The 26,823-nt window shown below is 42.4% G+C and overlaps 1 long non-coding RNA gene across 2 annotated transcripts in view; it reads left to right on the plus strand.

Annotated features, from left to right (window-relative positions):
* Nucleotides 1-26,823, plus strand: part of LOC310676347 — a 331,795-nt gene that overhangs the window by 2,731 nt on the left and 302,241 nt on the right. The gene's annotated exons all lie outside the window — the stretch shown is intronic.

A 26,823-nucleotide genomic window follows, 5' to 3' on the forward strand; every position in this document is an offset into this window, starting at 1 on the left:
CAGAACAGGAATAGGAACAGGAAAGGGCTGATGCATGACCACTTATGCACGCAGTGGCCTGGAATGTAACCCCAGCGCAAACGCAATTGCCTCTGTAAATAATTAAAAAAAATATTTTAATATAAAATTAATATAAATTATTTAAAACCTGAATTCCATAGGAACAGGAACACTGAGCTAGTCGTGTAGAGAGCTTTTATGACACCCCAAAGCAAACATATGTTCATCAGGTCTGATACACCAACATCGGGGGTTAGGAAGCACACAGAAGGTTCATTCTATACACCTGATGTTGGGATGACACAGTCATGTACAACCCAGCCCTAGAACTATGCTTAAGACCATTTGGGCCATTCAGTGAAAATGGGGTTTAGCAGCCACACCATACGGTGACTTGTAACCCCTTGTATACAGTCACAGGCAATGTGACGATTGTGAAAAGCGATCATGACCCACTCCTAAAATCATGTTAAAGGGCATCATTCCATAACAGCACATTCGGAGGGCATCCTAAAAGTAGGCAGGACTTGCGGTGAAAAAGGGGGAGGGGCCCGTGCCACGTTTTTGAATGACAGATGGTACATGCCTTATATTCTTCTCACTTTTCAGTGTGTTAGTCAATGAATGAAGTCAAGCGCTGTGATTGGCAAGTGGTAGAGAGCAACTTCATACAATCGTGAAAGGAAGACCCCAAAATAGCTTCAGAATGTTACTTCTGCAGCCACTGGAGAAGGAATTTCCACATTCATTTTGAAGCCAGTTTGGGATTTATCTTGGCATATGTATCGTTCTAGAATTCTTTCTAGATTTAGATAATAGAGAAAGATTGCCTGCTTCATTTTGAAGGGACTTCCTGCTTCATTTTTAAGTGATGCTTATTTCCATTTTTCTGGCTATAGAGAAGTTGCCCAGAAGAAAATTGTTGCCCAGAAGAAAATAACAGAAAATCCCAGTATTTTAGTGTAGCTGTGACTGGGGAGTAGCATGTCTACTCAAAAAGGAAATGGTAGCAGTGAAGAGAGAAGCTCATTATTTTTCAAAGGTTTAATTTTGTGCAAAAAAATATGCATTTTTCAACGTTTCTTTTTACACTGTAAACAAATCACCCTGCTAATACAAATGTGCACCGTTAGTATATCCAGATTGTCTATATGTGTATTTGCAGTATGGTGGTTGAGAATGTGTGGGTTACATCAGCCTTGAAAAGTAGCCTCATGTTGCTATGTTACTATTGGGGTGGAGTGCTTAGAGAGGACAGTGGACTGTATTCAATGTAAGCACTAAGGTTAAAGTTCTGTCAGTGCAAGGATTTCACGTTGTGTGACAGAACATTCTCCCCTGCTAAATCTGTTCTCGGTGTTCCTCCAGCCCCCACAAGCAGATGGGGACAGTGTGGAGTGCACATGGGGTGAGGAGGGAGGAAAATCCCCTTGTGCTAGCACTAATCCTTGCAAAACGTTAGTTGAATACCGTGCAGTGTATAGAGATTTTGCAGTGTGCTTCAGTGTTGTTATCCAGTCTCTTGATGGAATGTATGACTCCCCAAATTTCATTGGGCTCCAATTGCCGCCAGCCCTGTCTAGCATGGCTGGTGATCAGGGATGATGGGATTAGCAATCAACAACCTCTGGAGGGCAAGATATTCCCTGGTCTATGGGAATAAATAACCTTGTAGCTAAATATCAGCAACTAGACTGTTCTTAACCAGATGCAGTTCTGCTTGCTTTTGGTTGGCTGGATGAAGATAGCTTAGGTAGAGTTTATTTTAATTAATGCTGAATTTGTTAATTTCAATTTCGATGTGTTGAGTCTAGTTTGGAATGCTGTTTGTTTTATGTGGTATTATTATCTGTTAGTCACCTTGAGTTTCCTTGGGAAACAAGGTAGGGTGAAATTATTATTTTTTTAGAAAATAAATACAAGTTTCAGCTCTGTGATTCTGTGATTCTAAAAGGGAGTCATGGAGTTCAGAATAGAACAGAATATATACCCTATGCAAAAGCTGATTTGTAGGACAGCTAAAAGAAAAATTACAACTTAAGTAGATTTGAGCTACGGTTTGAACATATACTTGACAAGTTCTATTTTTGGGATGGACTACACATTTAAAACAATCATTTGTTTTTAAAAAAACAACTGATGCTGAATATTATGTTTTCCCCAACAGAAATAAATTAAAGGAATCTAATTGAAGAAGTATACAACAGTGGTTAATATGTTGCTACTTAAAAAAGAGATGTTGCAACTTATAATCTTCTTTTATGGGTTTATGTTGTTAAATGTTTAATCAGGCATGTGAATTTATTCAGGTGTTAAAACATTCTATTAGCTATGAAAATTGCACTATTATTTACTGAGCTGTTTGTGATACATTGTGGTCGGCTTTTAGCTCTCTATAGTCCCTGTTTAATTCTCCCTTTAACTAACTTTCTTTCTTTCTGAAAGACTTAAGAGAGGAAAAACTCAAATAGATGAGCTAGGTCAAGAGTTAAATATTTTTTCAATTACAAATTAATTTTATTTCTCTCTCTCTCTCTCTCTCTCTTTAGAAAGAGGAAAAGGGAAAACAAATGTCCTATACTGTTAATACCTGTTTTAAGGTCAGGGCCATAAGTACTAAGGCAAGGACGTCATCCATCACAATGTTATGGTCCTTGGATCAAATCCTTTTAGGGATGGGGAACCCACATCCTTCCAGCTTTTGTTGGGACTCCAGCTTTCACCAGGTCCAGCCTCCCATTAGTTAGCTTCTGTGTGGCAAAGCTGGGCTGCACAGATAGAGATAGATATAACTTTATTCTCATCAGCCGATGGCCATAGCAATGATAAAACATTACAATATACACAGAAAAAAGGAAATTTAGTATAAAAGCACAGTTTAGGGTCCTGAATCAACAGTCAGATAGTGGCCCCTACTCTGATTGCCCCTGCTAAGAACCTAGCGGCCTTTGCTGTTATCTGCTCTGTTTGGTCTGACAGGAGAAAGGACACTGTGGCAGTGGTTGAGCATCCTGGGATGATGATCTCGTTCCTCAAGTCTTTGTAGAGAGTACAAAGAGAGGAGGATGTGAGCCACTGTTTTGGTGCTGCCGTCTCCACAGGGGCAAAGGCGTTTCTCATGCGGGATCTTTTGGAATTGGCCCTCAAGTACCGCAGATGGCAAGACATTCAGTCTTGCGAGTGTGAAAGTACATCTGTATTTTGGGATAGCTAGTTTGTGCAGGTATGGAGCCAGAGAATCAAAATGGGGAGATGGAAATTGATCATACCATGGGCAGAATTTCCTTATAGTGGCCCCGTTGTTCTGATGCTTGATACCTTTTAGACGTTGGCAAATTACACTGTATGCTTTGGTAAGGCCCATAGTGAGTAGGTGTTGTGGGGATAGGCCCCAAGAGTGGAGATTTGGTGGGCAGTTTTAAGCCAGGCACTTTTGTGGTAGTCTTGAAGTACTAGGGATAATAAACCAGGGGGATTTGAGTTTAGGCGGAGCCAGAAGTTAAAAGTTCTTTGCCAAATCCGTACTTCTACTGAGAGGAGAGTAGCCTCTAGGCTCAATGATGCGGTTGAGGCACAGGGCGGAACAGAAAAAATCTGCCTTAAGAACTTTGATTGAACAGCTTCCCAAGTGCCAAGGTGGTTACCAGTGCTGGCTTAGTTGGAGTGGTCTTGGAGATTTTGCATGCAGATCAGTAGAAAACATGGGTTAAAGGGGCAAACCACGTTGCTAACATGTTTAACAAAGCCCCTGTGCTTTTTAAACAGCAAAGCTGTTTCACAAGGAAGGAATTCAAAGCAGGCAGGTGGGAGGGAAATGTGCAGAGTGTTTAACTCACAGGTACAGATTTTTAAACTTGTGAGCAGAGGTTTTGGGGTTGCCTAGAACAGGGAAATGGGAGGCAGAGAAATGATTATTAATCCTCCACCATTTCTCCAGCCCAAATTGCCACTCTCTAAAGCGGCTCTTAAAAAATTTTGCACCTCCATTCACATATTAATCTCCATATCAGAAGAAATAACAGTAAAGGTGTGCTTTCTCTTTTTGCTTTCCTATTCCCTTTAGCTTAGGGCCATAAATTCCCACTGTTCTTTTGTAGACAGTAGAACAACTATTTTAGTCTATTTAAAAAAATATTTGTTCTCTTTTTAAATTTTTCACTCACTCCAAATAGGAAAAAAAATAGAAGTTTAATTTTAGTTTTCTGTCATTGTAAAACAGTTCTTAGCATCTTTATTTAACTTTGGTAAAGAACCCTTTATAATCAATATATTTATCTTTTTCAGATTACAGTAATATTTATATAAAAAGAGCATGATAAATACTATAATTCAATTTTATTCGGCGTATAAGACTCCATAATGTTCTATTGTATGCAATTTGATTCTTCGAGGAATAGCCTCTACAGTTTAACTTATAGTTTACTATATATGCAAGAAGGGTAGAGAGAAACAACTCTGGATGTATACTGGGGTGGCACACATACACACAGGCAAATTACATGTCATGCTGTGATTTGTTGAAGTGGTGTACTTGTATAAATGTGTCCTTAGACGGTACATGGAAAAGGCTTAGTGATTCATTGGCCAATACTATTTAATCCAGAGTAAAGTGCCTGTGGTTTTGGATTGGATTATGGCCCTTTCTCTCAATCAGACTCCAAACTTTACCAAATCCTTAGTTTAATAAAATAAAATTGTAAGAAAAAAGGACTGTTTAAACTCAGGTATGAACTCTGCCTTACCCCAGTTAGACCTGTATTTACTCTTTTTGAACTCGGCCAAGAAACGACTTATCTTTGCATATGAGGATCAGGTCAGATCAAAGGCATTGTGTACCATATCCTGCCTTGTCCTTTATACAGCTCTCTTCAGGATAGATTCTTCTGTTCATTTCATAAATTTCCAGAAGGTCAGCCAAATAATTTCAAATTTTGATGGTTGCTGGCTGATGTGAACTGGCAGCAAGAAATTTACAGGCTACTTTTTTTTAATCCTAAACATTTAATTCAAATGATTTGGGGAAAGTCATTACTTGTTTGACTAACTTTTAAGTTTTGATCATTTGCAATTCTGAACTTTGGTATGTTTCAACTTACTCTTGGATTGGAGATTTTCTTTTTTTGGCGATTTATACTATAATAGACATTGGTTGCAAATGATAAAAATCCAACTAACTACTAGGCAGTAAGCAAATATTTTAAACGACCTAAGATAGATCACAAGTTATTTTTGAGACTACAGAATTCACTTTGACAAGAGAAATAATTTTGGTGCCTTTTTAATTCAATTGTAAACATTAACATTTCTCCTGATGACCACTCAATCTGATGTCAGAGAGAAATAAGTGTACATGGCATATAATCAAAAATTGGGGGCAAGGGGTAAAATTGGAGAACAGAGAGCATGAATGGTGCGGTATGTGCAGCATGTACACACACAAAAAGGGGAGAGTGTTAGATCATGACAAAGAAGAGAAAATTGGTCCTACACCCTATAGTTAATGTGACAACACGTAGTTAATGTGTACTTAATGACTCAGAGTCTTTTGGCTCATTTTTCTCACCATTTGAAGATGTCACTTGTTTTATACATAGCCGTGTAGCCTAAGATTAACTTCATTCCGAAATGGATGCAGACTACAAATCATAGGTCTTTAGAGGAGAAAAGAGTGAGATGGGAGACATATAGATTAAATATATGTACATTGCACATGTACATTGCACACTATATAATTAGGCTCTCAAGAGACGGGATATTTGATGGGAATGTTTGGGAGCTAAGTTCTTTAGGGCTGTATTTGCCTGGGTCTGAGCACTTGACATTCCTTCCTACTGAGCTGAAGCTATTCAACTCCTACCTGGCTCAAACAGAAGCTTCGTGGGCCACTTGTTTGAATCCACCAGCGGTGATTATCTTGCTCAGGATTTGTTTGCAATTTGTTTAATAGCTGAAGCTCTGTTTTCAGTACCTGCAAGTGACCCAGTTTCACTAAATCCAACTTCTCAAGCCCTTCATGTAAAATCGTACGCAAAAAGTAAGAGTGGAATGGACAAAAAAGAGAGGAAAACCTTTCTTCCTCTTGAGGTTGGACATTCTAGGCCCCATCCCCACTCCCTAAATGCCTAAAAGTGCCTCTGAACTGTTCATCACAATGCAAAGCTCAGTTGGGGGGGGGGCGACACTAGAAGGCAAAAGTCACAGGAGCTGCATCCTTTCTCACTGCTTCAGAACATTAAAAAAAATGCAACGCAACACACTGGCTAATAACTTAGTAAATATATCATCAGTATAATGTCATTCAAAATATGAGAATAAGCCACTTCAAAACAATATATGTATATCATACAACACATCTCACAAAATATACAAGTAACTGCAAGTTGTTATATGTATCAGAGTCAAACAAAGATACAAACAACTGATCTGTTTGTTCTGAACATTTAAAGGCACAGTCATGATAAGTGGCAGTCCTAACCTTCACACCCCACTTTATGCTAACAGTACTTTGATGAACATTAACAGCAGAATCATCTAGGAATTAATTCCCACCTTGGTCAGTGGAGCTTACTCCATAGTAAGTATATTCCAGGTTGCAGCTTAAATAAATACGTAGCTCAATGCTTTGCCTGTTGAAGTACTGTGGGCTTTCTGTTCCTATATTTTATTTTAGAAGATTGCACTTGTCTCTAGCACAGCAGCACAATTCACCCCCCCCCTTTTTTTTAAAAAAGGCAACCAGGTAGTAAACTTCCTATCTCTGTCTCTCTCTCTGTGTATAATTTGTCCAAACTTAGTTCAAGGTAGGGCTGAGATTTTGGCCCTAAACCTTGGAATCCTTTTCCCTCTCAAAAATCACCTCTCTCTTTGACCCAGTATTTGCTGCCTGCTGTACCATATGTTGCCCTGCTTTGAATTGTTCCCCTTCCCCCTCCATCTTCCAGACTGCTCATATTTGCAAAGACAAAAGGAAGAACAAATTTAATAACAAACAAAATGCTACATACCTTGCTGATTCAGACAGCGCATAGGGGTTGATTGAGACCAGAACTGCAGTCCTAAATGCATGTTTGGCAGAGTAAGCACCGTTGAGCACAGTGGAACTTACTTCTGAGCAAATATTCATAGGGTTCTGCTGGTAGTTAGAAATCAATTTAGAAAAGTAGTCACAGTTTAAGACCTGCTTATCACAATAAGAACTGAGTACAACTAACCAAGTCATGGTGACCCACTGTGAAATTAACTTGTGGTACTTACTGCCACAAGCTTGTGGAGGTGGAAAATAGATCTGACCCACATGTGAGTAACAAAAAGAATCAGATGGGTGCCTAGATTCAAAATGCAGGGCTTTGCCAGTAGGGTTAAAAACACTCTGAGTTAACCAGCAGCATGCTGTGGAATATAGGTTGTTAAACCTTTTTACATACCGTATTTTTCGCCCTATAGGACGCACCGTCCCATAAGGCGCACCTAGTTTTTTGGGGGGGAAATAAAGGAAAAAAATTATTTCCCCCCCAGGCGCGGGGTTGGGGAAGCCCGAGCTTCCCCCGACCCCAGCCCCCAAACAGGCAGCTCTCTGCAAGCCGTGGGAGCCCAGTGCTGGCTCCCGCTGCTAGCGGAGAGGTCCGCGAAGCCTGGGCGCGCTGAGCTCAGCGCGCGCAGGCTTCGGCATGCAGGCACCTCTCCGCCAGCAGCGGGAGCGTTCCCGCTGCTAGCGGAGAGGTCCGCGAAGCCTGGGCGCGCTGAGCTCAGCGCGCGCAGGCTTCGGCATGCAGGCACCTCTCCGCCAGCAGCGGGAGCGTTCCCGCTGCTGGCGGAGAGGTCCGCGAAGCCTGGGCGCGCTGAGCTCAGCGCGCGGAGGCTTCGGCATGCAGGCACCTCTCCGCCAGCAGCGGGAGCGTTCCCGCTGCTGGCGGAGAGGTCCGCGAAGCCTGGGCGCGCTGAGCTCAGCGCGCGGAGGCTTCGGCATGCAGGCACCTCTCCGCCAGCAGCGGGAGCGTTCCCGCTGCTGGCGGAGAGGTCCGCGAAGCCTGGGCGCGCTGAGCTCAGCACGCGCAGGCTTCGGCATGCAGGCACCTCTCCGCCAGCAGCGGGAGCGTTCCCGCTGCTAGCGGAGAGGTCCGCGAAGCCTGGGCGCGCTGAGCTCAGCGCGCGCAGGCTTCGGCATGCAGGCACCCCTCCGCCAGCAGCGGGAGCGCTCCCGCTGCTGGCGGAGAGGTCCGCGATGCCTGCATTCGCCCCATAAGACGCACCCAGATTTCCCCTTCATTTTTGGAGGGGAAAAAGTGCGTCTTATAGGGCGAAAAATACGGTATCTTGTTTAGTCTACCTTAAAGCTCTTGCCCCATCTCTTTAACCCTTTAGCAATGGCCACATACTATTAAGTAAGTTTTAAAATTTTACTGACTAAATCCAGAAAAAAGCTTAACTTACTAAATCCAAAGGTCTGGTTCATGTGTAATTCCATGCAGCAGCAAGGGGAACACAAGTAGAATATTCTTGAGTGCAAAAATGCATATTATAGTTTCAAGCATGAGGTTTGAACTTTGGAGCAAGTTAAGACACGTCTGGTTGGATACTTGGCTGGGAGTGAGAGAAAGGAAAAGAAGCAGCATCATTTCCTCCTTCAGAGAGAAGAAGGGGCATGACCTAGCTGTGTCTAGAAGCAGACTTCTCTGGTCTTAACCCCTTCATGCACTAACAAGCACTTGTGCATTGTTATGTTTGACTTCCAATTTCCCACAGAGCTGTTGTGGATATATATATATATATATATATGGATCACACCGATGAATGGAAGGCAGATCTATCAACAGTTATTACTCATGGTAGCTGAGGACCAAAACTGAACATGTCTGTCACATAGTTTGCCCTCACATAGATGGTTTTTAAGAATTAAGTAGCTCGTACAGTTCCAAGCCAATTGGACTGCAGCAGGGAAAAGGGGTCTTAACAGGAATTCTGTGAATGGGCCATCCACAATGTGAGGAATGTTCCTATTGTCTTTGATCCCACAGCAGGTGTGGTTTGTGTGTGTTTCAAATTGGGACCACAGTGCAGGCAGAGTTAATGTCGCCTTCCCTCCCCCACCACAAATGACAAATTTCAGGGGAATGCAATCATTTTAATGGCTTAATAAGTCATACCTTAAAAGATTTCGAGCTAAGGTTTTTAGAGAACACATGTACACTTAAGACAAAAAAAAAAAAAACCAAAACCAAAACCAACCTGCAAAGGATTTATACAAAACCAGCTAATAGTGTGTCAAGAAGAATGCAAATATGAAGATACAATTCATTTTACAAGCATAATTTCTTACACAGAGTGTTATGCACAGAAGTGAAGAACAAAAATAAAGCACATATAAAGTTAAGTAATCTATGTTTTAAAATGTCAGTACAGAACAAACACATAGATTGCCTTTCTATGACATTATAATCAATTTTCCAGCAGCGCTTTGTCTCCATATCTATTAAGAATGCCTTGAAAGGGAAAACTGGAAGAAACTACAGCATATTCTGTATTTACCTCTTATTAACCTTATTTCCTAGACCTCTCTTGACTCAAAATTACCTGTAACTATGTGATAATATTTAATGTGTTCAAAGCTATTCTTAATTCCTTATATGCTGTTTCAAGAGGCTGTAGTCCCTAATTTCATTAATTAAGCATTGTCTTACTAGTCACCATGTATATATCTTCCCTGTAGCTGTGTTGGTTTTTTTTAGAAAAAAAAGAAAACAAAGCCAATGTTCTTTCTTCTTTAAAATGTCCACAACTTTTTATTGGCTGAGAAGTTGTGTTTTTAAAAGCAAATTTCTCCTTTAGGGGCAAAGGTTTAAGTGCTTGAAAAGCTTGTGATAGAATCACACCCTTGCCAACAGCAGAGGTACATAAAGCATAATTACAACAACGATGGTGATATAAAGCAATTCTGCAGAGAAAAAGTATGAGTAGAAAAATGTGTTGACTCCCCAGTCCCCATATAGTCATGCCTCGGAAGTCGAACGGAATCTGTTCCAAAATGGCACTGCTTCTGATTCCAATCGGAAGCTGTGACAGATGTTCAGGTTCCAAAGAACGTTCACAAACTGGAACAATCATTTCCGGGGTTGCAGCGTTTGGGAGCCAAAACGTTTGACTCACAAGGCGTTCAACTTCCGAGGTGCGACTGTACTGTACTTTAATCTTTTCTCTCTTTTTCCTCAAAGTGAATCAGCAGGACCTGGCTCCTGCCACTAGTAAATCTAGTTATATCCTTAGGTTTGCGCTAGCATGAGCCACTGAACTTTGAAATACGGGAAATCTTATGCAGATAGGGGTTTGAGTTGCAGTCCTTATTGGAGTTCAGGGATTACAACTGAAGTCTTATTATGTGTACATCTGACAGTTAAAGTGGATTCAATACATCCCACTATCACATGTTTTTCCTGTCATCCACGTGACATTGCCCTTATCCAACTGGCAGCCTGCAATCATCCCTTGCCATTTAATTTGGATTTCCCTGATCAGCGGAAAATGCAATAAAGGGGAGGGGGAATCTTAACATTAAATTTCTTATTACTCAAGTGTGGAAGTGAATTGTGTGGGTTTAATTTTCATAAACATGTTGAGTGTAATCTTATCCCCAGACTCTATACTCCTGTTTGCTCATATCCTGAGCACAACCTAGCCATTTTCTTTCCGTAAGCCCAAAGAGAAATACCTGTTTCCACTGGTTGTTGCTGAAGGCTCCTTTTCGGTATTATATTTTTTTTTAAGTTGTTTTGTGCAAACCTGCTCTTGCACAAAATAGCTGAATTAAAAGTCATAGTGAAATTGGCCCTTGCAGGTACAGGTGGCAGGAAAGGAAAAGAGGAAAGAAAAATTTAAAAAATGCTGTTTTGTAAATAAAAATAAAGACGTTCAAAAATATTATATGCTCAAGTGTGAAACATGCTTGAAACTTGGGTTTTGGTGAAAGTTGGTTGTTGTACGCAGGTAAAAACACTTGTGTGCATGACCACAATAGACCTCAGTTTTCTGGAACTTCCACAGGGAAGGGAAGTGAAGTGGTAGCTGTGGGGAAGGGACAATATATAGTGAGAATACATCTAATCAAGCAACATCACTAGTGTGGACAGGAAACACTGAAATAGAGTTAAAATGAAATCACTAATGTGTGGCTAAAAGTCCACACGCACACAAAAAAAACCACATGGAAAAATAGGATCTGTGCAACATACATGTGTACTAACATCTTGGTGCATTCACACATTGCACAGCAGTCTGGGGACAGTGATAAATGTCTTTGCGAGCCCACGCACTAAACCTTGTCCTTGGAGCTTCCCACTACAAGAGACTAGACACCAATGTATGGGTTCAAATTAGGCCACAACTGTATTGAATTTCAGATGTAGGAAACTTGGCACTGGCCTTGGAAGTTATCCCTCTCAACCCACCGGGGGCTGAGGATGTGCAGGGCAAACAGGTGCCATGTGAGGGAACTGTAAAGCGTGAACTTACACAGTGTGCCCATGCACTGCACCTAAGTTGGGAGTTTGACCTACTTGCCGCCGTTCTAGGGCCAGTGACTCCCACAAACACCCTTTAATGGGCCCTGCAAATGCTGCCGCATGGGGGTGCATGAGATACTCCCTCCCAAACTCGAAGATAGACTAAAGGATACCTAACAAGGCCCCAAAACCGCCAAAGTTGTGACGAATTACTACAGAGAAGGCAAAATACGGAGAAGGCAATACCTCGGGTTAAGTACTTAATTCGTTCCGGAGGTCCGTTCTTAACCTGAAACTGTTCTTAACCTGAAGCACCACTTTAGCTAATGGGGCCTCCTGCTGCTGCTGCACCGCTGGAGCACAATTTCTCTTCTCATCCTGAAGAAAAGTTCTTAACCCGAGGTACTATTTCTGGGTTAGCGGAGTCTGTAACCTGAAGTGTATGAAACCTGAAGTGTATGTAACCCGAGGTACCACTGTATCTTACGACCATAGCAGCGCCCGCTGACCTAGAACGCGAAAGGTTAAGCTGCAAAAGAAGAAAAAAGTGACAAGAAAGCAGAATTGTAATTTTTTAGGGAAGGTCTGGTGGGTGATCCTGGAAGAGAAGGAAGAAGAGCAAGCATTGGCCAAGGGATCGGCCCCTGTACCTGTCCCAGGCCACCCCCCCACCAGCCCATTGGCCTGCCAGGCAAGGGCGGGCCAAAGACAGGTGGGTGGCACCTGGCCAGGTAGGCCCCATGCAGGGTCGCAAACTCCGCCCACCTGTTGGGAGGGGGTGAGCGGGAATTGCATGCCCATTGCTCCCTGAGAGTACACTGTCACAGTGAAACCAGGATGCCTGGGACTGCAGGGTTTTCTGAAGAGGAATCAGTGTGATTTGAGATAGATGGAAGGGAAACTATGGTTGCATTCACATGAAATGTCAAAACAGGTGTGCTATGAGAATGAGCAGGCAGTCACTCTTCTCCTTTCCCCTTCCTCCATACATGCGAAGATCAGAAGCTTTCACACCTGGCTTGTAGTAAAACCATAGTGTACTGTTTTGTCCAGACCAAGAAAACTGGTTTGCAAAAACCATAATTTGCTTGTAAATCAGCATCACAAGTCATGACTAGAATTCTGTCTAGTGGTTTGCACTGGATTTTTATAAGTCAAGGATTGGTAAAGGTGAATCAAAATTAGAGATAACAATTTTAAGTGTCTGTAGGTTTTGTGTCTAATATTTTAGCTATAAATCATGTGCCATATATTCATATTAATTTCATTTGATCTTTCTTTCTTTCTTTCTTTCTTTCTTTCTTTCTTTCTTTCTTTCTTGGTAACTCCAGTATTAGAATTGATTAGCTATAGCTTCTTTAGGTCAATTTTAATATATCTTGTTTCTTTCCATTTCTGATCAAAACAGCTTTGTCTCATTTGAATATGTAAGGCAGGCTGCATTTATTAACCTACTTAGTTATAATGCCATCATATACGCCCAAGGTTAAATTTAAAAGTTGAATTGAAGATGGGTTATTGCGAGAGAGAGAGAGAGAGAGAGAGAGAGAAGCTTAGGCTTTTAGTTTTGATTTCTTATTGATTTTCACTAAGAAAATAGAATTCCAAATCTTACAGAAGCCTGTGATGCTCATTCAATTTTGCCTTTGTCATGAAGAAGCCATTAAGAAAATGGAGAGGAAGAGGTCACAATAATCTTTTCGGAAATAGGAACTAATTTTATTCAAAGGTCATATTTTTATGCAAAGCTTTCAGAATGCACATGTCATTCTATTTTTTTTTCTTTGTCATTTACACAAATTAGTTGTGTAAGTTAGGAATAATGAGCTCCCATTATAGAAAGCTGTGGTTATTACAGAATACCTCCAACCATTTCCAGTTAGGGAATATGCAGTGCACAGAAGAGAAGACACACTGAAAACATTTAGTCTCCTAAGACATGATGTGATAGATTTCTACAGCGGCCCAATAGAATCTTCGCATCCATGTGGAAACTGGGGTGGCAAGTGTTGCCAAGTGCACTGAGTGGTATGCGACACATCACACATTAGTCTTGTTGAAATCAATAGTGCCAAAGTAGGTCACTACTATAGGGACACAGGTGGCGCTGGGGGTTAAACCACAGAGCCTTGGACTTTCCAATCAGAAGGTCGATGGTTCGAATCCCCGCGACGGGGTAAGCTCCCGTTGCTCGGTCCCTGCTCCTGCCAACCTAGCAGTTCGAAAGCACATCAAAGTGCAAGTAGATAAATAGGTACCGCTCCAGCAGGAAGGTAAACGGTGTTTCCGTGCGCTGCTCTGGTTTGCCAGAAGCGGCTTAGTCATGCTCGCCACATGACCCGGAAGCTGTAAGCCGGCTCCCTTGGCCAATAAAGCGAGATGAGCGCCACAACCCCAGAGTCGGTCACGACTGGACCTAATGGTCAGGGGTCCCTTTACCTTTACCTAGGTCACAACTAAAGTCAACAATCCTAAGCATACTGCACCTTCATGCAAGTGATACCCACCCACTGGGAAAAAAGGGTCTTACATCTGAAATAGCATGGGATATATACTATCTCGCCCGGCATCAACAAAGTTGTTTGTGGAGGAGAAGATCCCTCTATTGCTCAATGAAGACTTTTAGTTCCTTACCTATCAATCCCTGACACTGGATAACTCAGAATGGGAGACACGTGTGCCTTCCATGGATAGCATCTAGTGGCTTTATCTCACATAACCGGGCTTCTTGTGCTCAGAAGGGAATGAATGAATAAACTTTATTTGCATAGCCAACAGGCCATAGCATCAAAGGACAAACAACAGAAGTACATTACAAATATAATTAAAATCTTGTGACCGATTAAAACCCTAGGTAAATTAATAATCTCAGTACTTAAAACTTGGCAGAAGTAATAAAATAATAGTAATAAAACATAATGATAATAATCATAAAAACCCAGGCGAGGAATCCGGGTGACCACGCTGATATCATTCAGATACCAGCTCTCAATCTCATTGCTCTCTCGATAAAATTGGCAACCTTCTCTGTTGTCAAGCTGTTCTGATCGGCTAGAAGTGAGCACAATTTGGCTTCGCAAGAGCGGCCGGGGATGGCCGATAAGAGCGGCGTGATGGTCTCGTCCCTGAGATCTTTATATAGGGAGCAAGACAAGAGAACGTGTGACGCCGTCTCTACATAGCCAGCTCCACAGGGGCAGAGCCGGTTCTCAAATGGGATTTTTTTATATCTACCTTCGAGAACAGCTGATGGTAACATATTTAGTCTGGCCAGTGTAAAGGCCCGCCTAAGTTTTGGAATGGTTAAGGTAGACAAATAAGGTGCCCGAAAATCAAAATGGGAGGGGGGCAGATAAGCGTACCAGGCACTAAATTTCTTAATATAGGCCAGATTATTCTGCTGCTCAATATCCTTCAAGCGCTGTTCGATAATGGTTTTTGCCTTGGGGAGACCCACTTTCAGGAGATGCTGTGCTTGTAGGCCACATGTAAGTAGTTTTTGATGCACTGCTTTGGACCACCGACTTCTATGAGCGTCTCGTGCTACTAGGGGTAATAGTCCGGATGGGTTTAAATTTAAACGAAGCCAATAGTTGAATGTTCTTATCCAGGTCCGGGTCTCGACGGAGAGGAGGCCGGTCTCCAGCCGTAGGGCCGCATTTGGTACGCATGATGGAACGGCTAGAATCTGTCTTAGGAATTTAGACTGGACCGTTTCGAGTGTGCGGCAATGATTTCCCGTCCAGATTTGGGCCCCGTAGAGTAGTTGTGCCAAGGGTTTTGCTTGAAAGACATCCAAAGCTGCTGGGATATGTCTGCCCCCCTTCGTAAAGTAAAAGCGAGACAGTATTTTGACGCTTTGAGATGCTTTTTCCCTAGCATATTTATGGTGGGCCTCCCAGGCCCCTGTTGACTGGAAAACTACTCCGAGGTATTTGAAAATTTTGACCTGTTCTATTGGCTGATTGTCCATCACCCATCTGTGATGTCTGTGTCTCCTAGCGAAGACCATGACTTTAGTTTTTTGGTGATTAACTACCAATTGATCTCCCCTGCAGTAAGCTGAGAATTCTCTTAGTAACCTTTTGAGGCCTACTTTAGTTCGTGATAAGAGAACCGCGTCGTCCGCATAGAGGAGCACTGAAATTGATTTTTCGGCCAGTTTGGGGGCATGGAACTCTGGGGATGTTAGGTGTTTGACCATGTCATTGATATATAAGTTAAATAAGGCTGGGGCTAGAATGCAACCCTGCTTGACTCCTTTGGTGGCTGGTACAGGGCCAATTAGTTGCCCATTTACTGAGGCTCTTACATATAACTTGGAGTCTTTATATAGGCTTTTTATCAGGAATAGTAATCTTTTGTCAATGTTGGTAGCATTGAGTTTCGCCCAGAGTTTGATTCGTGAAATCGAGTCAAAGGCCGCCTTTAGGTCAATAAATGCTGCGTATAGAATCCCACGTGTTTTGTTGACATATTTGTCAATGAGATGTGCTAGTACGAAGCAATGGTCTATTGTTGTTCTGCCCTGTCTGAAACCGGCTTGCTCCTCTGCCAGAACTGCCTCAGTTTCCATCCAGTCGATTAGTTTAATGTGGAGGTGTTTGGCGTACAATTTGCTGGGAATGGGGAGGAGGCTGATGGGTCTGTAGCTCGCTGGATCTGCCATAGGACCCTTTTTATAGATTGGGATGATTACTGCCTCTGTCCAGCAACCAGGGATTATGCCTGTTGAATCAATGTATGTAAATATTGACGCCATTATGGGAGCCCACCAACTGGTATTGTTCTTCAGGAGCTCTGCTGGAATGTAGTCTATGCCCGGGGCTTTATTGTTTTTCAGTTGGGCAATTAGTTTCCCCACCTCCTCTATGGAGACAGGAGGCCAATATGGTAAATTCTCAGAGTAGGCACTTGGATCGTTGTGCTGAGCTTTGTCATCATAGAAGAGGGTTTGGAAATATTTCATCCACTCCTGGGGTTCTACGGTGCATGTGGGACCAGTCTGTTCTTGGCCCAGGATCCCCCTAATGGTACGCCAGAAGGAGGTTGAGTCTTTGTCATTCGAGGCCTTCACTAGTCTACACCAGGCCATTCTCTCGGCTTTTTGTTTTTTTACCTTTAATAGCTGTTTGTAATTTCGTCTTAAGTAGATGTAGGCCATAAATAGCGAGGGTGCTCCGGTGTTTCTGTAATTCCGATAGGTTGATCTCAGACGTTTCCTTGCTTGTCTACACTCCGAATCAAACCAACTCTCTTGATCCTTTGCCCGCTTTGTAACAGAGTTAAGTATCTCAGTTGTTAGGAAGGTCTTTAGTCTTGCTAATAACTCGTTGAACGAGTCCATGGCCTTTGCCCCGGTATTGGCTAATACAATGGCTGAGTAGATGGTCTTCACGTCTTCCGAATGGAGGAGGTGAGTTAACTCTGTATTAAGCATGGGGGACCATTTAATGCTTCTGGGGGCCAATGATCCCAGGTTAACGATGGGGGTGTAGTAAAGGTTAGCCGTGGGTTTGTTAAACGATGGGCCATTGAGCGCTAAAGTTAGTGGGAGGTGGTCGCTTTCGGTGTTATGTCCCACTTGAAACTTCGACACAGAATTATAGGCGAATCTTGATATCAGAATATAGTCTATCACACTTCCTCCCATCTTTGAAAAATGGGTATACTCCCCTGGGTGGTCCTCCTCCCTACTACCGTTTAATATCATCAGCTCCCTTCTTTTTGCGACCTGGGCTAGGCATAGCCCCGAGAAATTACATTTATTATCTTTGGAAAGTCGTGAGACGCATTCTTCGGTTGGGCTTTCAGGGTCCTGCATCTGATTATATTGGCTGTAAAGGTTGTCATCATCAGTTCCCATACGGGCGTTGAAATCCCCCCCGATTATGATCGGTGTAGAAGGGTAGGAAGTTTCTATGGACTCTAAGAATGCCTCTAACTCTGCCCAGTTAGCTTTCACTATAGATTTTTTTTGGCAGGGGGGCAGGTAGACATTGACCACTACCAGTGCATCTCTCTTGATTTTGAGTAGGACTGCCGTGGCTAGTGAATTGCAGTTTGGGAGGGCTTTTAAGGAATGTTCAAGCTCTGTGGAGATGAGACTAGCTAAACCTCCACTAGGCCTACCTCCCCTCACAGATGGAGTAGCAAGTAGGGAGTGGCAAGAATACCCATTGAACAGAATGGGGTCGCTGTACCAGGTCTCCTGCAGGAGGATGATATCAAATCGCTTAAGAAACATCGCAAATTGTTGATTGTTTTTCTTGGCGCGCCATCCTGCAATGTTCCAGGACAGCAGCTTTAATTCTCTGTCCCTCCATGGTGTAGATTTGTTGGGTCCACAGAGTCCAGTGACCCCTTTACATCTAAAAAAACACTCCCATTAAGTTTGTCAATAGGCATCTGCTGCATAGGGGAGTGATTATCCATAGCCCCCGGGGACTTAAGGGGGTGGATTGGACTTGGGGGAGTAGCTATTTCATTTGGGGAGAGTTTAAGATAGTTGAACCAGGTACTCGGAGATGTGACAGTCTGTTTTAGTTTTGCCTTACCATACACCAGCGGGGGCTGCGATTGGTCTTCCGAATCTACGCATTTAAAGGCGCCTCCCGCCGTCCTCTTGTCCACTAGGCACTTGGGGGATATAGGCCGTGTGTATGAGCCTTCCGTAGTCTCAACATGGGCCACCTTTTTGGTCAATCTGCTTCTCAGGGTGTCCAATCTAACCAAGATTTCCCTTTGGGCTGACGTCTGTAGTGACCAGAACCGATTTATTAAGGCATGTTCTTCTATGGAGAAAGAGTCCTCTCTGTCGTTCGAATGAAGTTGAGTCTCAATAGGAGCTTTGTTTTTCTGCTGATGCACTAGGCTCTGGTTTTGTTGGTTTTGTTGCATGGGCACTCTATCGTTTTGTTCCTCTGTTCCTGGTCTCCCTTCCCCCTTGGCCGCCAGTAGGGAGGTTGGCGGGGCCAAAGCTGGATCCGTCAAAGCTCTACCCCTTAAGGCAGTCCCTTCTTGCCGGTGGGATGGTCGTCTAGTAGATCGTGGGGAGGGGTTCATAGGGAGGGACCGTTGCTGCGAATTCCGGGCGTGATCCTCAATCCTCCTTGTAGGTCGGCTAACCAAATTTGCTGAGTCTGGGATTTTCCCAATAATGCCCCTACAGTTGTTAAAGAAGCATCTTTGTGGGAAGATTCCGTACCAGTTGAGGCGATTTTGAAGTTTGCTCAAAAGTGTAGGAAGCCTGGGAGAATCGAACTTGAGCACCAAGCGCTTAAATTTTGGAGTCTCTGGCAGCCATTCTAATGATAGGAGATCGCCCTGGGCCAAGTAGGACCTGGTCAACATTCGCAGTGAGATCACAGCAGCTTTACAATTTCTCCAGGCATGGTAGGGGAAGCGGGAGTGAACGATGTTCAAGCATATATTGTTAGGGGTGAGTTGGAGGTTTACTAGCTGCTGCCCCCTACTTGGGCTCTGTGCCTGATGATTATCAGGTCCCTGGTGATTTGATGGCGGAATCAAAATCGGGGTAGGGGTTTTGGTGAGAGCATTTAGTTTTCCCTCTAACATATTGACGGAGGCTGATAGCACCTTTATTTCGTCAGCCAAGTGCTGGCAATATTTCTGCAAAGTCCTCAGCTCCACTGAGTGTACTATATCGCATAAAGATTTACAGTGAGAGTCGGAGTGAGGAGAGAGGCCGGCTGGGCTTGAGGTTATATCCAACAGCGGTTTGTCTCCTGGCAAGGGAGTATTTACAGTCGTTGCGAGGTCATACGGACAGTCTACCTGCTTGGAAGTGTTTAAAAGGTTGTTTGAAGTCATTGCAGGATCATGTAGACAATCTAACTGCTTAAAGGTAACAGGCGAAGGGGGCACGAGATTGCAGAAAAACTCTTCTAACGATGAAATAGAAGGCTCTACGGTCTTAGGTGGTAAATCCAGCCCAGTAGGTTTCGAGATCTTAGACATAGGTTCTGAGGCATTAAAGGAAAGGTCTTCCACAGAAGAGGTACGGCCACGTTTTAGGTTCGTCATGCTGGACCCCTAGAGCGACTCGGTTATCTAAGAGTCCTTCAAAGGCCAAGCAAAAGCTGGTGGAAGGCCAGGGAAGCTGCCCTAGTTACGGCTAATCAGGTTGTTAGTGAAGCTCATTAAAGAGATTTATAGCGCTGAGATTGCAAGCTTCCACAGAGTGAGTTCCTGGCGTTAACATCAAACCATTATCGTGCCAACTTCTCGAGAAAAGTAGGAGCAAAGTAACTTACAGCATGAACTGAAAGGGGAGCTCCGGCAAGCGCGTCTTACTTCGTCGCCATCTTGGCCCCGCCCCCCCCTCAGAAGGGATAACTGATGATGCCTGTGTTTGGCACTGGGTGGCAGTCCCATTCTATTATTTTAATGGGTCATGCTTGCAGCTAACTTTTGCTTGATTGAGCCAAGTGTGCATTCAACTCACGACTCCTCATCCCCCCCAAAAAGGTGTGGGAGCATGTGCTCTATTTAAGTATCCCCGGAGAAGGCAGGAGTGGGCTGCCCTCTCAGGAGGATGTTGCTCAGTTCATTGTGATAGTATACTACCTGAAAACACATCCTTGAAAAATAGTTTGCTTTTAAGCATATATTCTATTTTGATATTTTGCTTAAACCACCCTATCGTTGAAGCATCAGGGCACGTGAGCTTTGAAACACTACATTATTTGTGAGTAACACATACTGCACATCCCAGGGGCAGAAGGAAGCTCCCTAGCTCTGTCAGAGTGAGAACTTGAGAGAAAAGATACAAGTTCCAACCTGACTACAGCACTACTAAAGCCCACAGTTGGCTCCCAAACTATCGGTGAAGCAACATTCTCTTAGACCAGGCCCTGATTGAAGGTAAGTTGTAACAGCAGCACTACTATCATAATTATATGGCTGTTAGAAATTAAGGAATGGGTTGCCAAATGCATTCGTGAGTTAAAAGTCAGAGAGGTCCAGAAGGTGGCAACATGAGAATGAGCCTTTTCTGGAGTGGCCTCCCATTTTTGGGAATGCTCTCCCCAGGGAGCTTCAGCTGGTGCCTTCATTGTACACCTTTAGGCGCCACACCAAAGCATTCCTCTTTAACCAGGCTGATTGACATCCAATGCCCTTTTAAAATGTGTTGGGGGAGAGAGGATTATTGGGTTGTCCTTGTTTTTATTATGTATTTTGTGTTTTATGTTGTGAAAAAAAGTGAAAATCTGCACACAGAAGCTGCAAAATCTAAAAAACAAAAAACCACATGCCAAAATATACACTACCGACATAGGTTAACAAATTTAATAAATAGTAATAATTTCTTAAATAATATATTATTTACATAATATATATATATAAACTAGACTTGCCTCTGAAAGAATGCTGCAGTTCAACCATGTCCACATAAATCTTGTCCACATACAGAGGATTATAATTATATAATACAGTAGTTGACATGAAATGTCCAAGATGTGTTATGTTCTATCCATGCCCAGTGGTCTACAGTGAAGTGGTTGTTGTCATGCTTTTGCAACAGGCTGACACACAGTCTTCATCAGCTTCTTGGTGTGCCATCACAAATGCTATAACAATTCTAAGATGGCTTCAGAACAAATATATGTATGATTTAAACAGGTCAGGATTCAAGAAGCTGCTTATGTATTTATTTAAAATATTTATACAGTATAGCACTTTTCAACAAAGAAGTTCTCATAGCAGTTTGCATAGAAAAAGGCAGCTTACAAACGTGTTTCAATAAATTTGTTTACAGCCTCAAGAGAGGTGGGCTTTGCTTCAGACCTAAGTCCACGCCCACACCATACATTCAAATCACATAGTTTGTTGAGGATGTTGGGAATTGTAGCTATGTGAAGGGCAAACTTCAGTTCCCAGGATTCTCTGGGGGAAGCTATGTGCTTTAAATGCATGATGAAAAGAAACAGACTCCCTCAACTGAACCTTCTCTGGAAGTGCCTTCTCCACCCCGACCATAACTGGGAACAGATCAGATAATGTCCTGGCTAGGAAGACCATAGCTGCTTCAGGTGCCCCACAACTGTTCTCTCAGGCGGCTGAAATCCTCACAGGGCAGGGCTTGGTGGAGATGGTCCCCTGTAGCATTAATGTTGAGGGTGGTTCTGCTTGTCTTGGCTCCAGTAAACCCCAACTCCAGATCTCATCTGGGAGCAGAGCAGATAGCGGTGTCCAGACCAGGAAGACAGGACTGTTTCTGAAGTTCTTCCCTCAGGTACTTCATCCCTCATACAAAGAGTTTGTGCTAGTTTAATGACATGTTTTCTTTGGACTGCTACCTTTTCCAAATAGGGCTGTTGTGAATTTATGACTACTTTCGGAACATGCACACACAACAGGAGATTAGTTGTTGTGTTGAATGGTGTGCTATATACACCTCACACCTAGCTCTTGACCTCTTACTGGGTAGGGCGTTTCATTGGCCTTGGTTTTTTAGAAGTATTCTTACTTAACTTAAACCATTGTGGTCCTAATAAAGGCCACTTCAGTGCTATCTATTGAGTAGAGAAAGCCCTGGAAGTGTTAAATTTTATATATGGCCAATAACATCTGTAACCGTAAAAGGACAAACAAGATATATGATAAGCAGGGGCTTAGTTAAAGATGCCTCCGAAGGTGCAAGATACATATATTTTGCAGTGAGCGCCAGGTTTTCTGCCCCTGCTCCTTTTGAATATTGTGGAATTTTTTAAAAAACAAAAACTTTTGATTATCTCTTGTGGAGTGGCTGGGTGCATTGCAAAACACAGTGCTTATGAGTCACCCCTCTCTACCATCCATCACCTTAGTTTCTCAGAATATAAATTAGCATATACAAGTTTGTGTCATGCACCAATATCCTGAGTTCTTTAAGCACCTAGGAATGCCCCTGAATGACAGAATGAAAAACACGTATGTGCATTACAAGGAATAAAAATTTAAATGGATTTTTTTTTTTAAAAAAAGGTTAGTTGTGTAACATTAGAACCAATAACTATACCTTTAGAATAATAATTAGAGCAATTACTGTTTTTGTTAGAATTACTTAGGTATGAATAATTTTTTAAAAAATATTTTTACCATATCAATACATTTTCCGTAATGATAGATTACATTTAATATAACTATTTAGGTTTTAACTCCCCTCCCCTCCCCAGAACATACATTTGTCAGTTCTCTTCCTAATGGAAGTCTGACTGAAATATAGAATAAATTGAAAAATGGCTTCTGAAACCTGGCTTAGCTGTCACTGGAGTCATAATTCTGTCAATAACAGACAGTAAATGCAGAGGCCTGACTTTTCCCTCTTATTTTTATTTATAAATTCCATTTCATAATAGCAATAAGACACCACAGGCCATGCATTTCGAAGGGATTACTGCACTTCTCTTGTGATTAAAGTCGTCCAGCCTCTAGCCTTCTGCCTCATAACGTCACCTGAGGTGTTCAGTAATAGTCCAGAAATGCACTGCATGCTGTGTCTTATTACTTAAATATATTTAGCTTGATCATACAAGGGGGTGAATAATGGCAGAAAGCAGAAGAAGAACTTCCTTCTCCGATTCCATTCTTTTTAATTTACTCAACAGAGAATTAATTCTGGAGTTAAGTTGCCTACTGTTTGTTAAAAGCATCCATGTGATGCAAAGTCAGTCGTTTGTGTGTATGATGATAATACTGTCCACCTTCATATAGAGGGAACTCCCAACTTGCACCATTCAAATAAAATCTGGCTTGTTGCACGATGCAGAAATCCAATGAAATTCCAAAAAGGGCTAAACTGATACATTCCACATTAAATTACCACTGTCGTTCAATTCATTAGAAGAGTTTATGGCGTTACAACATGTCTGTAATTTATAGCCTGCTTACTGACAAAGCTTAATGCTAACATATGCCTAATTTGCCAAGGTTATCTCAAGTTTCATTCATCTCCCCCCACTAACAATATGCCTCTGATTCCATGCTTCATGGATGAGGTACATGCGGTTTCATATTTAGTGCTATCAATCACAAGTAATTGCCTCTAGCTCCCCGCCTCAGCGTTCAAAGGGAGGTCTATACCTTGCTTGATGATTGATGAAAAGTGGATACTTAGCCAGAGGAGGGCGTCGTCCTCCATCCTTAGCAAGGGGGGAAAAATCTGGAAGAGAGAACTGGAGAAAAGATGAGATAGATTAACTGTCTGACATTTCCAAACTTTGGGTTTTGGTCTCCCCTCTTTTTTTTTTTGCCTTTGTGATTTGCAGCCAGGGAAAGAAGTATTTCAGAAAATTAGGGTGCTGTGAAATCATCATTCTCTTGAGTTTTCATGGGACACAATATCCATTACAGAGACCATTAATGCATGGTTCTGATCCTGCAATTCAGTATGTGTTGCTCTGCTCTCTGGAAACCCCAATGAGTTAAATAGCGTTATCTGTTCCTGGGAATTATATTGCTGAGCCTTATAATGGGCATTCATTTTGCATTTGTGCTGTCAAGGCATCTACTATTAGGCTGTTGTCTTCTTACAACAGTTTGGTTAACCAAACAATCCTGTTTCCTCACAGACATACAAATAGTTTTAAAAAACCCCAAACCCTCATCATACACACTTCCTTTTTTGTGATGTAAAGTTCTCTCGCTGTCTTTGCTAGGTGATTTTTCCTTCAATCTATATATTATATAGCTCATAGGTAGGCAAACTAAGGCCCGGGGGCCGGATCCGGCCCAGTCACCTTCTAAATCTGGTGTTTTTACATGAGCAGAATGTGTCCTTTTATTTTAAATACGTCTCTGGGTTATTTGTGGGGCCTGCCTGGTGTTTTTACATGAGTAGACTGTGTGCTTTTATTTAAAATGCATTTCTGGGTTATTTGTGGGGCATAGGAATTCATCCCCCCCAAAAAAATAGTCTGGCCCCCCTCAAGGTCTGAGGGACAGTGAACTGGCCCCCTGCTGAAAAATTTTGCTGATCCCTGAACTATTCAATTTCTAAGGCTCATTTTATTTTGAAACATTTTCAGCAATTTTTTTTTTTTTTTTTTACTGGAAAGTATGCTATCTGGGTACAGCTCCCACTTGCAGCTGACTTCATACTCCACATCAGCACTTTGGTTCCGCAGTATTACTGCTCAAGTGACCATTCCCTTCCTAATTACCCCTGAAGCAATACCACCCAGGAGCACCTGATGGGCATCGCTCGGGGAAGCGACAGAGGGACCTGATGCAGTCAGCACTATTTATGGCATCTTATGAAACTTTGCCAGGGATCAGGACTACCACATCAGTCTTTTCACCTTTTCATATGAGGTCATATGTCAATAAGGGCTTCTACTGCTTTCGTGTAACTGCAGCTCAGGCGGCTCTTCAGAATCCATCTTAGGTCTGCTGTGCTTGTGTGCAGCTTTGCATTATGCCTTCATATCCCACTGAAGGAAAGGGAGATCTCTTTGATTGTACTCCTGGCTCCTAACGTTGCACCGATCCAGCAGTCAGCAGCAGCATGCCTCAGCCTAAAGCACTTATTCGCTGGCACAGACATGAAATTAACATCAGCATATATTCAAAAAGCCCGTAAGAATAAGGGGGTTGGCTTCTGAATCATGTCTGCTGACTTCCTATTCATGTCATTTTTGACAAGCAGGGGGTGATGTGAAGCTGTGCAGTGGTTTGTGGGAATAGCTCTCTCAGTTCTGTTTCATTACATGGCTAATTAAGCAAGGTCACTGAGCCCTTTTTCAGATCTTTCAATTGAGGCATCTCTGTGGTTTGAATAGATCTGTTTATTATCTTACATGCCCTAACAATATAAAGATATTAAATGCACAGTGTGTGTATGGTGTTTGGGTGTGTGTTGGTGTGAGTGTATATCAGTATATATGTAGGCTTGCACTTACATAATGTGCACTCTCTGTGGATGTAAGTGGTGATTCTAGTACTAGCTAATTATTCAAAATATTTGCTGAGTTTTAAAGCCGTATGCAAATGTGCTGCAAGTATGATGAATATTTAATGCAAAGGAATGTAGTCTAGAACAATAAGGTTCACTTTACACTAACAGTCCAACTTATCTATGACACAGGATCACTAGAGAGGTTAATTTCTTTATGCAAGAGAACAAGAAAGGCATGCAGATAAATAATTAAGTATATAAACAAGTACATGAGCTACAGGATTACATAACACCAAGATAGGTCGAACTAAGAAGGGAGGGTTCAGGAGAAATTGTTTATAGACTGAAGCCACAATTCACGAGACAGTTGTCTGCATATACGTCCCATTGTTTTCCATAGAACTTAAGCGCATATAACTGTGATGGAATTCCTATTAATTCCCCATTCATATGATGATGATCAGAATATCTGTTCCCAACTAGAAATCAATACCAGATATAATGCAGTTGGTGCCAGGGAAATTGCCAAATTCTGGTTTGTGCCTGCTTGGCTGATAAAGTAGGATTAGATGGTGGTGCTCCATTTGCAAAAAGAAGCAGGCTGCATTTTTGCAAATTAGGAATAGTCTGGAGAGTAAAGTGACTGGTTTCGAAAGTAATTGAAAACTGATTCAAATATTTTAGCATTTTAAATAACTATAAGGAAGTAGTAAAAGAGGATAGTATAAAGAACATTTGTGTGTGAAGGAAAGAGGTCTGCCTCAAGGTGTATTTGAAGGATGTGGAAACCAGAGACTTATACAAAGCAAGAACAGCTTTATGTGGAGAGGGAGCAAAAATCTTGGCCTTCAGTGGAGAGGTGTCACAGAAGCAACCATCTCAAGGACAAGGTCAAAACATACCAGAAGGAGAAAAGTACCTTAACAGAGAGCTTGTTTTCTCATAACAATGTTAACTAGCCTTCAGTGGTAGATAGGAGGGCAAAATTAAATGCTTTATGCAGATAATATGTAACAAGAATAGGCTCTTTGCAACTGGAAAAACTGCTTCCAGATAGATTAGAGAGCAGCTGAAGAGGGTTTCTTTATTTCCCTGCCTGCCATTTTTCTACTTCAAATCATCCTTCCCAAACTCTCCCAATCCTACACACCCGAGATCAAGGGTTGAAGTGTGTGTTTCCTGCATGGAAACCTGTGGGTGGGTGGGTGGGTGGGTGAGTGGTAGGGTTGCCATATGTCCTCTTTTTCCAAGACATGTCCTCTTTTTCATGGGTAGTTAAAATGAGAGTCGTCATTGCGATCCATAGTTAAAAGCAGAAGTCGGCAAATGGTGACCTCTTTTTCGCTCCTCAATATATGGCAACACTGAGTGTGTGGGTGTCTATGCAGAGGAAGGTTCAGCCTCCTGCTACTTCTTCAGCCTCTGCTGCCT

This window comes from Podarcis tiliguerta, assembly GCF_965153285.1.
Source record: "Podarcis tiliguerta genome assembly, chromosome: 4".
NCBI classification, from domain to species: Eukaryota; Metazoa; Chordata; class Lepidosauria; order Squamata; family Lacertidae; genus Podarcis; species Podarcis tiliguerta.